This window comes from Hyaena hyaena, unplaced genomic scaffold (genome assembly GCF_003009895.1).
Source record: "Hyaena hyaena isolate Hyena2069 unplaced genomic scaffold, ASM300989v1 scaffold_47, whole genome shotgun sequence".
Lineage (NCBI taxonomy): Eukaryota > Metazoa > Chordata > Mammalia > Carnivora > Hyaenidae > Hyaena > Hyaena hyaena.
The window spans coordinates 1,012,711-1,025,221 of NW_024080679.1; the positions used below are offsets into that span (position 1 = coordinate 1,012,711).

Consider the following 12,511-nt stretch of genomic DNA (forward strand, 5'->3'; position numbering starts at 1 on the left):
AAGGTGAACATCCTTGGGAGTGCTTGCCAATTTGTATAGATTATGGGCACTGATTTAGATACTTATTTAATATCCAAAAAAAGTTTATAAGACCCTTGCTCTCAAGCATGGTTTCTTCTTTCAGTGATGTGATGATGGTGCCTTTGCAAATTCATACTCTAGATGAGGCCTTGGACGTGGAGAATCAAGGGATTTGAAGAAGAGAGAGACAGAAACTTGTTTGTTGCACTAGAAAATGAAGAGAAGGCAACATATGGGCATGGGTGTGGGTGGGCAGAGATGGCTGTAATGTTTAGTTGGTTTTTCCCTGACCTTAAAAAGTGGCAAATAGGTGATGATTTTGCACTCCACAGGTCTGTTCAAAATATCTGCATGGAAAAAGATCTTAGATAAAGAGATTGAGTGTTTACTTCCATTTGTTCTGATACTTATATCAGAGTGCTAATAGTCTTTCAAATTAAAAAACATGGATTTGGTTGCCTTTGGAAATTACTTCTAAATGAAGTTCCTTTAGCCAATTTTTAATTAAATTGCTAAATGAAATTACTTCTATTGGTTTAAAAACGAATTATGGTAAGTTCATTGATCATTCATGATATATACAAATTAAACCACATATTAGGACTTGATAAGGGATTCAGAGACATGACTTTATAAAGTAAAATAAAGGGATATGAATATGATATTAAATGTACACTCTTCCTGCAGGAAAATATTATGTAAACAATGGTGTTAGCCACACATTTTTATAAATCCGTCTAAAATATGTGTGTATGCTCAGGTGCACACTTAAAATGTCTTTCCAACAATTTATATCAATGACCATTTAATAGACTGTATTATAATTGGGGGGTGAAAAGTAGAAACCAAAGTTTGGGTCCATGCAAAGATATCAGCTAGAGAAGGAGAAAGCTACACTGTGCATCTTTTCATGCTATTTTGACCACAACCTTAACTGTAATCCTAGTAAACAACTCTCGCTGGGAACAAGGGGTAATTGAATCTTCATGCTAATTCTATCCTGGTTTTCTCTTGACTACTAGCTCCCAATTATGCCAACATATTACACCAAGTACTGTTCTCTAAGAAAACACTAAGACCACGCAGTTTATTCTACTTAGGTCATACCTAAAAGGAAAAAAAAACAAAAACCCACCAGGCTGCTGATAAACTTGTAATAGACATTTTAGTTCCTTATGGGCACCTGTTTTTGACTCGGTATTTGGTTAACATAGCTTATTTTAGTTATAAATTAGGTGCAAGGGGAGGTAAGTGTAATTGTATTGGCCACAAGTAATTTCAGTGGAAGTTTCTGCCCTCCTGACAGATGTTGAACACACCATTGCAGTTGCATGGTTGGGTTTGACCATGTGGCCATATGTCAGATGAATCTCAGTGACAACCAGAAGTAGCCATTGCCACTGGCAGTGGGATTTTTATTTTATAAATAACCCTTTAATTAGTTGATACAGGAGGGAACATGCAGCCACTTAGAATTGGTCTGATGAATACTCAGTACTTCAGGGGTGGAATTTCTGTGACTACTTGTTGGGAATAATAATCATTTGGTGACAGGTCATCTTTATTATGAAGACATACCATGCATTTTAAACAACTTATATAGATATGCATACAATATGGGGTAAAACTCAACAGAATGCCAACACAAATGGAAAACCTTTAAACTTTTTCCTCTTTTCTTAACTCCCTTATATCCACACCAGGATGAACTTGCCAATAATTATTACTATTGGTCACAGGCATGTCTTGCCAGTTTAGAGAAATAATTTAAAGTAACAAAGTATTAAAATACAGTATTTCAAATATAAATTCATCTTTTATAATTTTCATATTTTATATAAAATTTCATATTTTATAAATTCATCTAACTTGGAAATTCCATTCTATTTTATTTTCCTTATAAAAATGAAATCAACATGTATTTATTGAGAATCTACCAAATGTAAGATTCCAGCTACAAGCTACAGAACAGTAAAGAAATATTTCTTCCATGCAAGATAACTCTTTGTTCTCAACATGGTCAAGGCATTAGTTGGAATAAACTCCAAACTTTTAAGTAGATTGTCAAACATTCTTAACTATTTTTAGTGTTTATTCATTTTTTGAGAGAAAGCGAGAACGCGTGGGCACGCAAGCAGAAGCTGGGGAGGGGCAGAGAGCAAGGGAGACACAGAATCCTAAGCAGGTTCCAGGCTCTGAGCTGTCAGCATAGAGTCTGATGTGGGGCTCAAACTCAAGAACCTTGAGATCATGACGTGAGCCAGTCAAATGCTTAACCAACTGAGCCACCCAAGCACCCCTAAACATTCTTTTTTATTTTTTAATTTTTTTATATCTTTATTTTATTTTGAGAGAGAGAGCATGAGCAGGGGAGGGTCTGAGAGAGAGAGGGAGACACAGAATCTGAAGCAGACTCCAACCTCTGAGCTGCCAGCACAGAGCCCGATGCGGGGCTTGAACCCACAGACTCTGAGGTCATGACCTGAGCTGAAGTTCGACGCTTAACCGACTGAGCCACGTAGGCGGCCCTAAACATCCTTTTAAGCAGTAAAAATAGCCCCATTTCAGGTGCATATATGCTGTGCATATATTTGACATTTGTACTTTGTATGGTATTTTATTATGTAATTGGCCCTTAGGTTTGGAAGAAGAAATGAGCAGTATTGTTATAACTTTAGTTTGCATACTTTAAAAAGATCTACCATTTTATAGTTTCCTTTACTCTTTTATTGTAGTTATTAACTGATGTATTCTCATACCAAATGTTCTTTCTTTTATGATTCTTTAAACTTAAAAAAAATTACATATACCTTGAGGGGAATTGGACCATTTCTAGTTTGCATTTCACTTGAGTAATGCTTTGAGTTGAATATTTTTAGGGTTCTAAAATTAAGTTAATCCATATGTAATTAGGAACGTTCTTAACTAGACAGTCCTGGTTAGCAGGAGATTGGCAGGTTATTCTGAAAAACTATTTAGCAAACCATGAATAGCAATTAAATGAGAAAAGGCTAAATTTCTCTTTATAATGGGTTGTTGCCATAATTTAATGTGGCAATATGATTTTCTATTTTTAATTGCTGTAGACAGTGCATTTCATAAAGTAGATTTTGTCATCTGAAAGCTAGAGAGTTTCTTAATTTTGTACCACTTACGCTCTTTAACACCCAGTAAGTATTCTGCCTTTGCAATCCCTTTTGATTCATGCTGAGTAAAAGAAACTAAAGGTTGGTAAAGATAGTTTTGTACTTTACAAATTGAGACCAAATAAGTATCTTGGAGAAATGAAGGATTTCTTTTTATGAGACTTTATGGCCTCATGTAATTTAGTGTGCTTACTTTATAACAGTGCTTTTATTCGCAGAACAATTATACTTAACATTGACACTTAGAGATGTTTCTTTTTTAATATGAATAATGAGAACTTTGCTCCATCTTCCATGTCAGTATGAGGATTGAGGGAGGGTTTAAACCTAATGAATACTTGGTTCTTCCTTCCTGCCCCCGACACCAAGTACTTCATGCTCTCTACAGTCCCTTACTCATTTCTTTTCTGCAGAAGTCATTTTAGAAGGAATTTACGACAGTGCCGTCTTTTAGTAAATAACAGTAAGTCACAGTCTCCTGCCTATAATAACTATAGATGCTCGGCTGCTTAAAATCACCTTTATCACTTAAAATGTTTTCTTTTGTCTCTAAAGTAGCATGAAAATACTGAGGAGGCGATTTCTTCAGTTAAATGTGAAAGATTAATCACTAGGCAATTTGTTTCACAATAGAAAATAATTAAATGTCAAAAATGGAATATTTACTTCTTAAACTTTAAATGTCTGTGAAAAGAGTGTTGGAGAAGCACCAAAATGCGGTTTGCTTTGCATATCTTTCGACTGAGCGGCTGCTAAGGTTTGCACCTAACTAAGATCTAGTAGTGGGCACCGGGATTACCTAATGTATTCATTGCTGCTGTGGTTCCTCAGGCTGTTTTTAGAAGATGCCACATTTTGTCCATAACCAGAGTACAACCTGGAGGGGGAAGACATGGCAGCAGTGGATGGTAGGTCCTGTGTTCCCAGCGTTCTGGGCATATGAATGTTGCTTTTTTTTTTTTTTTTTCCTTCCTGAAAACTAAGCAGGATTTCCAAAGTACCATCGCAGTGAAATAGGAGAAGACAGAAGTGATGTGTTACTTCTCTCTCTCGCCCTGCTCTTATTTTCGCTGCTCTGCACTAGTGATTCCAGCACCACCAGATCAGAATGAACAATTAACTGTCTAATTATTCTGGTCACACCAGCCCACAATGAAATCTTTATTCCGTGTTTACAGCGATCTTTGGCAGAGGCTGTCTTGCTGTTTCTAAACTAAGAAGAACTGCCCTTTGGCTTCTCTCGGCATCAGCTGCCTTGGTTTCGGCCTCGGATGCCAATAATCAGACTTCTTTTTCTTCCAAAGTGGACATTTTTTTTAGGGTGAAAAGACCTATTCTCATCACCCCCCCATATATTCTGGCTGATTTATGTTCTGGCCACTGCAGCTCTTCCTTCCGTATCTCTTTACATTTTTCCTCTCTCCATAGAACACCACCAGGCAAAACCCCATTTTAAGTCCAGAATTGTAAAAAATGCTTAACCAAACAGTGCTCACTACTATGAGGGAAGGAAAAATACAACTACTGGTTTATGGGTAGAGGGAAGTCAAGGAAATCCTTCCTGCTTTTCTCAACTGCTAATTTTCTAGCTCAAAAGGCATTCAGTAACTTCTCCACCAGGGGAAAAACATATCCACTTTTCAGTGGCTCTCTTGATTACTTCCAACTATTTACTTAAATTTGCCAACAGCTGCACGTCTTTGAGAAGCTTCAGAACTTGGGGAATATTTACAAATATCTAAGGGGCTGAGAGAGTATGTCTGAATCTCCTTGACACGGCAAGAGAAAACTACTGCACTGTAGAGCCAGGTAGGGAGAAGTTAGGGCCGATCCAAAGGCAAGAGAAAGGCCATGCCTCTACCAAAGAGAGAAGGAAAAAGCACCTCGGTTAGCCCTCTTTGGACCAGCTGATGGAGTCCCCTCCCAGAATCTGAGAGCAGAAGACCACCAGTGCTGGCTGGGTCCGCTGCCCTACACTGCTCAACCTTTTTCCCCAGAACATTTCCCTGCTCTGCAAGGATGATAAGCATCTCCCGCCCCCCTCCCCCATTCCAGGCTCCAAACCCTATGTGATGGGTCCCCTAAGGACCCTTGGATCTCGCCTCTCAGCCCCCAGCACTTACTACATTCACACTGCCTTTCCTGTGAGAACTGGGTCATAAAATTTTACAGGGGAGAAAGGTAGAAGGGGGCGTTTCAGTAGTATAAACACTGATTAAATTCGCGGGCAACTCTCCCCAAATGAAAGATAATTTTTCTACAAGTATGCACAAGAATGTCAAGAATGCTAAGTCATTTTTATGTTTGTACTTTCCTTTCCCATTTTAATTTTACACTGCCACATGGCACACATGCTAAAAATATATCTCCGTAACCTGCAGTATAGCAAACTTTTCACAAAACGTTAAAATCCCATATTTTATAGACTGTCCTTTCCCAGGATGCTCCCAAGCATTTTCTGGATACAAAATCAGATCATCTCACGACAATTGCCCCATTGGAAAGGCACAGCTGGCTACTCCCGCATTGGCAAATAGGGAAAATCAGAAGCACTGGAAAGGAAAGGTCACACCAAAGTCAGTGGCGACAGCCACTTAGTAGACTCTGAGAGCTTGGTTTTCCAATTTATACTACTTCTCACTTGCTCTTCATTTATCTCTCCTTTTGCTCTGGCAGGAAGGGATGTGGCCGGTGAGGAGGCCTGACCTCATCTCCTGTACTTGGCTCAACTCTGACACGCTGTTCTCCCACACTCTTGCCCTGTTTTCTCCGTCATCGGCTGGCCAGCTCTCACCAGGGCCAAGCCAAGAGGAGCCAAGTGCAGGTGCCCTTGTGGCTGCCTCCAGGGTTGGGAACCAAAGCCTGCCCCTGCCAGGTAGCACGTCCATTGGGACTTTTGAGGGGGGGCACACTTAAGATAGAAATGAATTTCCAGATTGTATAAATACATCAAAAGGGAAAGCTAGGTCGGGTATAGGGTTCACAACTGACAGTGACCCTAGGGCTCCACAGCCAGATAAGGCTGAGGAAGGTGAGCCGATAGAAGTACAACGTCCACCTATAGCATCGGTGCAATCACAGCATACAGTTGTGACTTCTTGTTGATTTTGTTGTTTTTAAGTAGATCCAATGGCTGTGTCCCCGACACCACCACAGCTCTGAGGGGTGACTTCCTTCGGTGGGAAGACATCAGCGACTAGAGGGATCAGGGGAGGGCCGACCCAGTTTCCAGGAGACTTACAATCAGAAGACAAAATACTTCCTGGTGGTTGTGCCAATAACAGCAGCAATAGTAACAGTAATGACAATGGCAAAAATAATGGCACAGTAAACCCTGAATTCACCAGGTGACCAAATCCCGCCACCCCCCCCCCCACCCCAGGTGTTCTACTGCCAGCCTTCTCAGTCTGCCAGGTCTCCGCGGGGGGAAAAAAAGGCTCTGGCGCTGCCTCCCGGCTGCCCTCCAGATTCCAGCTCCCCCCCCCCCCCCCCCCCCCCCCCCCGGTGGATAGCCAGGCCGAGTTCAGCCTAAGTCCAGCCCACAGTCTGTCCTGTTGCTAAGGGCGGGCTGGGACTGCGCGGTCGCATTTCTTTTACAAATCTGCAAGTTTCACCCTATCCGACCTCCTGGCCTCCCCCCTCACCCCAGCTATCACCCCACGGCAACGACAACGAGCAAAACCCAAACACCGCGCGCGTAATTCAGAGCTTTCCCTGGGAGTGCCAGGGCCCGGAGACAGGAAATCCGGGGAGTTGGCGATGTCCGGCAGGTGGCGGGGACCCGAGTCACCATCACATTCTCCTCCCACGGCTGAGCTCCGGCGGGGGCGCGGCGAGAGGCACGGGCTGCGATCGGCCCCGCAAGCGCCCTAGCCTCCACGAATCCTTGGTTTCCAGTCCCCCTTCCCGGTGCGCATCCCCGAGTTGGGGACGCAGCCAGACCTCCTCGCCCGTCAGCAGCCAGACGGCGGCGCCGCAGCCCTCGGGGCAAACGAGGGCGAAGCCGGGGCAGCGTCCCCGCGAGCCGCCCTCCTGGGTCCCCGGTCCCCGTGCCCCAGCGCGCGCAGCCCCCGCCACGAGCGCGCCGTGTTCTTCCGTCTGCCCCGCTGCGCCTCCGCTCCCTGCTCCCAGAAAACAGCTTCCCAATCCCGGGCAGCTTCTTCACGTCCCCTTCCCCCAAAGTCCGAGGAAGTCGAACTCCGACCGGCCCGCAGGCTTGCCGCGGCAGCTGGTACCCGCGGGTGGAGCATGGCGCGGAGCGGGACCGGGCGCAGCGCCGGTGGCGGGGGGGGGGGGGGGGGCCCCCGCGCTCTGGGCGCACTGCGTCCACCCGCTTCCGGAGCCTGGGGACAACGCGAGGGTCCCCACCCGAGCACCCCGCTTTACCTGGCACGGCCGGCGACTCTCCGGGGACGTTCGGTCCAGACTCCTTCGGGGCGGGCGTCCAGCTCACATCGCTGCCAGCCTCGCCGGGCGGCGGGTGTCCCGCTGGGTCCCTTTGCCCCCGCTTGCGACGTGCCCCCGCCCCCCACCCCCCTACCCCCTCTATCAAAAGTGTCACAGCTTTTCTGCCTTCAGATCTTTCGCAAAGTCTCTGCGCGGTCGCCAGGAGTTGGGCGACAATGCCAGGCGCACCAACCCCGCGGATGCCCTGCCCCGCCCTCCCGCGTCCCCCTGCGCTCTGCCGGGCCCGGGAGAAGAGCCGCCTCGTCGCGGTCACCGTCCCCGGAGCGCGGCGCGCGGTCCGCCTCCCCTCCCTCGCGCCTTCCCTAGCCCGAGTGGCTGCCGCCTGCCTGTGCCGCGGGTCCTCATTCCCCTGCTCATGAATATTCTGACAGAGGCTAATGCCGTGGAAGTAAATTGAATTAGCCAATTGGTGCCAGGAATGTGCGCTCCTTCCCTCTGAGGAGCTGTCTGGAACCCCACCAGATGAAAGCAATTAGAGTCCGGCTGGCACCCTGTGGTTTAGAGCCGTGAGGGGCAAAATGGGTTAATTCTTTAAATGCAGTTTAGATACCAGATTTAAATGTTTAAACTCCTCTATTGGCTGAGAGTAAGGCAATGTTGAGAGGAAGCAAGAGGAAAGGAGGTAGGTAGTCTTGTTGTGTGTGTGTGTGGTGGGGGGAGGGGGGTGCAGCGTGTATCTACCCCGAAACTCCCCCTGAAGTTGAAGTGACTTATTCGGCCTAGACTATGGATTCTAGAAGTGAGAACAGGAAGATAGGCAAACAGGATCAGAAAGGGATGAATAGCAACCCAGGTTTAACCTTGACCTTGAGGATGCAACAGACATAATTTTCAGGAAGAGGAGTGAGGAGACATGGCAGATGAAGAGGAAAACCTGTATCGTTTACTTTTAAGAATTTCTCCCAATGCTCTCATTTTCTTTTGTCCTCATAGCAGAACCACAGAGTTTTAAGTCTTTGGGTGAAGTAGACACGGGACAGTGTTCCATTAAAGGTCAGTAGGTTCAAAGAAGGAAGCTGAGACCACCCTCAGGTGAAGAGAGCCTTCTGAATCACACAGTTACTATGACAAGGCCGTTCCAGAAGGCAGCTTCTGACTGTAAGTCCATGCGTCTTGGTTCTGGGGTCAAATAGACAAGGTTGACAGAAGAGTCAACCTCTCTCGTCCTGTCTCCAATCCTGGAATATCAAGTTCTACACAAGTTACTGACTGCAAGTTAGACTTAACCAGTGGGTAGAGGGAGCAATCTCTCTCTGCCCAGATCTGCATCCATGTCTCTCTTTCTCGTTAACACTCTTCAAGTGCAGTGTGTTTAGGGTTTCTTCCCCCATCACTGATTTTCTAAGTACAGAAACTTATTTGGATTGAGTTGATTGGTGAGTAACTGTTTTACTCGTCCTTGTGGCCAAATGATCCATGAGTATAAACAACTGATAAAAGTATGTGTATAAGTAACTGATAAAATCCCAGATGTGCTCCGATAGAAGTAAATATCCTGGTTAAGGCAATTATGCCATAATTTAATAGGTTTCAGCAAGGACTAGAATTGGAACTCAGTTATAACAGTGATTATTGTTACAGCAGTCAGTGTTTATTGAGAACATGTTATGTGACAGACATGCATCGTGTGAGTCATCTCATTTAATCTTTCCAAGCCAACTACTCTGTTCAGCATACACTATTGTTTTTCCATTTTAATAGATGAGGAAGGTGATTCAGAAAGGTAAGCAGTGTGTCCAGGTCACTGAGCTTATTCGTGGGGAAGACGAAGTTGGATTCAAAGTGACCAGAGTCTTTAGGTCTCCAGTAGCCTATATTGCCTTCTTATCTAAGAAGAGGGCTGGTATGTTGGTGTTTTGTTGAAGTGATTTCTCCTTGGTGATAAATTCCTTACCAACATTTAGAGAAAAACCAAACCAAACCAAACTCAAGTTCTTTGAAGGGGGGGGGGGCGGCTGGAGAAGGATGATATAGTTAGTTTAGTATGTTACCATGATTGGGCCACAGGGTGCCTGAATATTTGATCAGTGTTATTCTGGGTATTTCTCTGAGGGTGTTTTGGAGAAGATTAACATTTAAATCGGTAGACTAAATGAAACAGATTTCTCTTTCCAGTGTGGGTGGGTCCTATCTAATCAGTTGAAGTCCTGAATAGAATAAAAAAGCTGACCCTCTTTTGAATAAGAGAATCCTCCTGCCTGATAGCCTTGGAACTGGGACATCAGCTCTGCTGGTTTTGGATTTGCCTCTGTAACTGTATGATCCCATTTCTTATTTATTGGTTCTGTTTCTCTGGGGCACCCTGACTAATACAGATGGATGCATTCAGTAAATACCACTATTTGTGAATTTCCTGTAAATGTCTGCATATTTCCATCTTCCAACACATACAGCATAGTATATAATAAATACACATTTTTTACGTAAGATTTTCTGGAATGGTTATTAATGAGGGAGGAACAATGATATACATAAAGCATATCATTATATATTTTATATAAAACACATCTCTGTGTTTATATAAAACATTTTAAATAAAAGTGTCTTTGAAGAATTCAACAATGGACCATAATAGGTTGGCTTAAAGCAAAGTTTATAGATTTTTGAGGGGAGAAATTTTAGTATTACAATATTAAGAGTAAAAATAATCAAGCTAAATCCTGAATTCAGCAGTTGTTGAGTACCTATTAAATGCAAGGCACATTTCTATTCAAACATTTTCTATTGAAGTTCACAGTTAAATCAGTTGAGGGTCTGCCATATTTTATGCTCTGAAACTTTGGGCAGTTTAAAATCCTTTGTAAAAAAAAGTATATACTGTTTTATCCCTGTATTAAATATTTAAGATCGGCTCCGTCACGATTTTTCCCTTACAATAGTCTGTTGGATCTTTCTTTCATGGAGAGTATCCTTTTAGGATTTAGAAGCAACATATCCCAGCAAAGTCTTCAGATGTTGGAATGTTTATTTATATGAATATGTTAACATGATTTTAGGGCCCATAAAATGTTATCAGGATGAGTGCTTTCCATATGTCCCCCAGGGTTTCAGGGGACAGTGTTGAGGGAGGACCACCCCAGTCTGAGGAAGGACTCTGGGTTGGGAGTGTGGCACAATCTTGGGCAAGCCATTCGCCTCTTGAGCTAACCAAGTTAGCACCTCTGCAAAATGGAAATAATAGTACTGTATTAATTGGGTGCTCAGTGACTTAAAAGTGCTCTCCCATGTGCTGTCTCATTCCATAATCCCAGTAATTCCATCCGCCTTGTGAATTCAGCATTGCTACCCATATTTAATTGACAAGAAATATCAAGCTTACAGAGATTCAGTAGCCCTCTGAGCCTCTCCTAGAAACAGATAGAATGGGGACTTTGATCCAGTGACAAAGTCACCTTCTCAGTGTAGCCATCTTTGACATCTCCCTGTGTCCAGCCTCCCTCCCCCACCATACACACACACACACACACACACACACACACACACACACACTTTTTTTTCCAGTAGAAATACAATCCTCTCCTATGTGCTCCCCGAGGACGTCTAAGATGCACAAAGAAATAATTAGAACACAATGTGTTGTCTCTGCTACTAAACGAAAGCAACCTGAAATCAGAAGCCTTGTCTTAATCACTTTTGTATCACCAAATTTAGCTTAGTGGGAGGCACTCAGAAAGCCCACCAACACTAATTCTGCACCCTTCAGAAAATGTGTCCCATTGACTTTCCTGGGCTATTAAGATTAAATGGAATTGTTGGCAGGTGCTATGGAAATTTAAAAATACCATGTAATAATATTATTATTATTGTTCAAAAGTAGATTCAGAAATAAATATAGTAACTTTAGCCTTGACCTCTGGCTGATAAATTCTATGGGTGAGAAAGCAGTTTGATCATTTTTATGTCAGCTACTGTTATTTAGGACATGGATGGATAACACTTGCTCAAATTATAATCATCTGGTTAATAGTAGTATTAAACTGGCCCATTAAGCAAGAAGGTATTAGTCTGGGAAAGGTGAGTGTGTGTGTGTGTGTGTGTGTGTGTGTGTGTGTGTGATCTTTCTGCAGTTTAAGGGTGTTTTCTGTGAATGAGCAGCTTCAACTGCTAGTATAGGCATATTTCTCTAAGGAAGGGATCTGCTTTTTTCCTAATGGATACTCTTTATGAAGGGCTCCCAAGGTCACAGAGCTAATGATGAGAGCTGGGATGTTTGACCCTTGTTCAATGTTATTTTTGCTACCCCACGCTGACCCTGCTTGGCATGCACTGCCCATCCGGCGTGGTTTATGGTTTTACAATTGAGATGAGTGATAAGCAGCTCAATACCTTGTTATAATTAGTCTCCTGAGTCAGCTAATACCCTTCCAATGCAATTCCATGATCTAGATTATCAGATTTACCCATTCAAGATATTTTTTGGATTTGTAATGATAATTACTAGAACTGAGGACAGTGACACATTAAAAACACTTTTGTGGAGGGGCATCTGAGTGGCTCACTCGGTTAAGTGACTGACTCTTGGTTTCAGCTCAGGCATAATCTTGAGGTTTGTGGGTTTGAGCCCCACATGCCGACAGTGCAGAGCCTGCTTGGGATTCTCTCACTTCCTCTCTGTATGCCCCTCCCCCACTCACTCTCTCTGTCTCTCTCTCAAAAATAAATAAATAAACAAATTTTTAAAAAAAATTTAAAAACACTTTCGTGACTTCATAGCCTGTCTCACTGTAAGTATTCATACCAGAACAGTTGTTGTATTAAAAACATTCACAAAATGAACAAGTCTTGTTAACTTGCAGGTTCTTCATTCTCTGTAGTGTTGATGTATGAGTCCGATGATGTTTCTATACTGATTGTACTGAGGCCATGTGCAATTCTGT

The 12,511-nt window shown here is 43.4% G+C and overlaps 1 protein-coding gene across 1 annotated transcript in view; it reads right to left on the minus strand.

Annotated features, from left to right (window-relative positions):
* CDH20 (cadherin 20) overlaps positions 1-7,621 on the minus strand; it is a 204,875-nt gene extending 197,254 nt beyond the window's left edge. The window contains exon 1 of the mRNA XM_039230486.1: positions 7,554-7,621. The gene's annotated coding sequence lies outside the window, so the exon portion shown is untranslated. The remainder of the gene's footprint in view (positions 1-7,553) is intronic.
* Between the last annotated feature and the right edge of the window lie 4,890 nt (positions 7,622-12,511).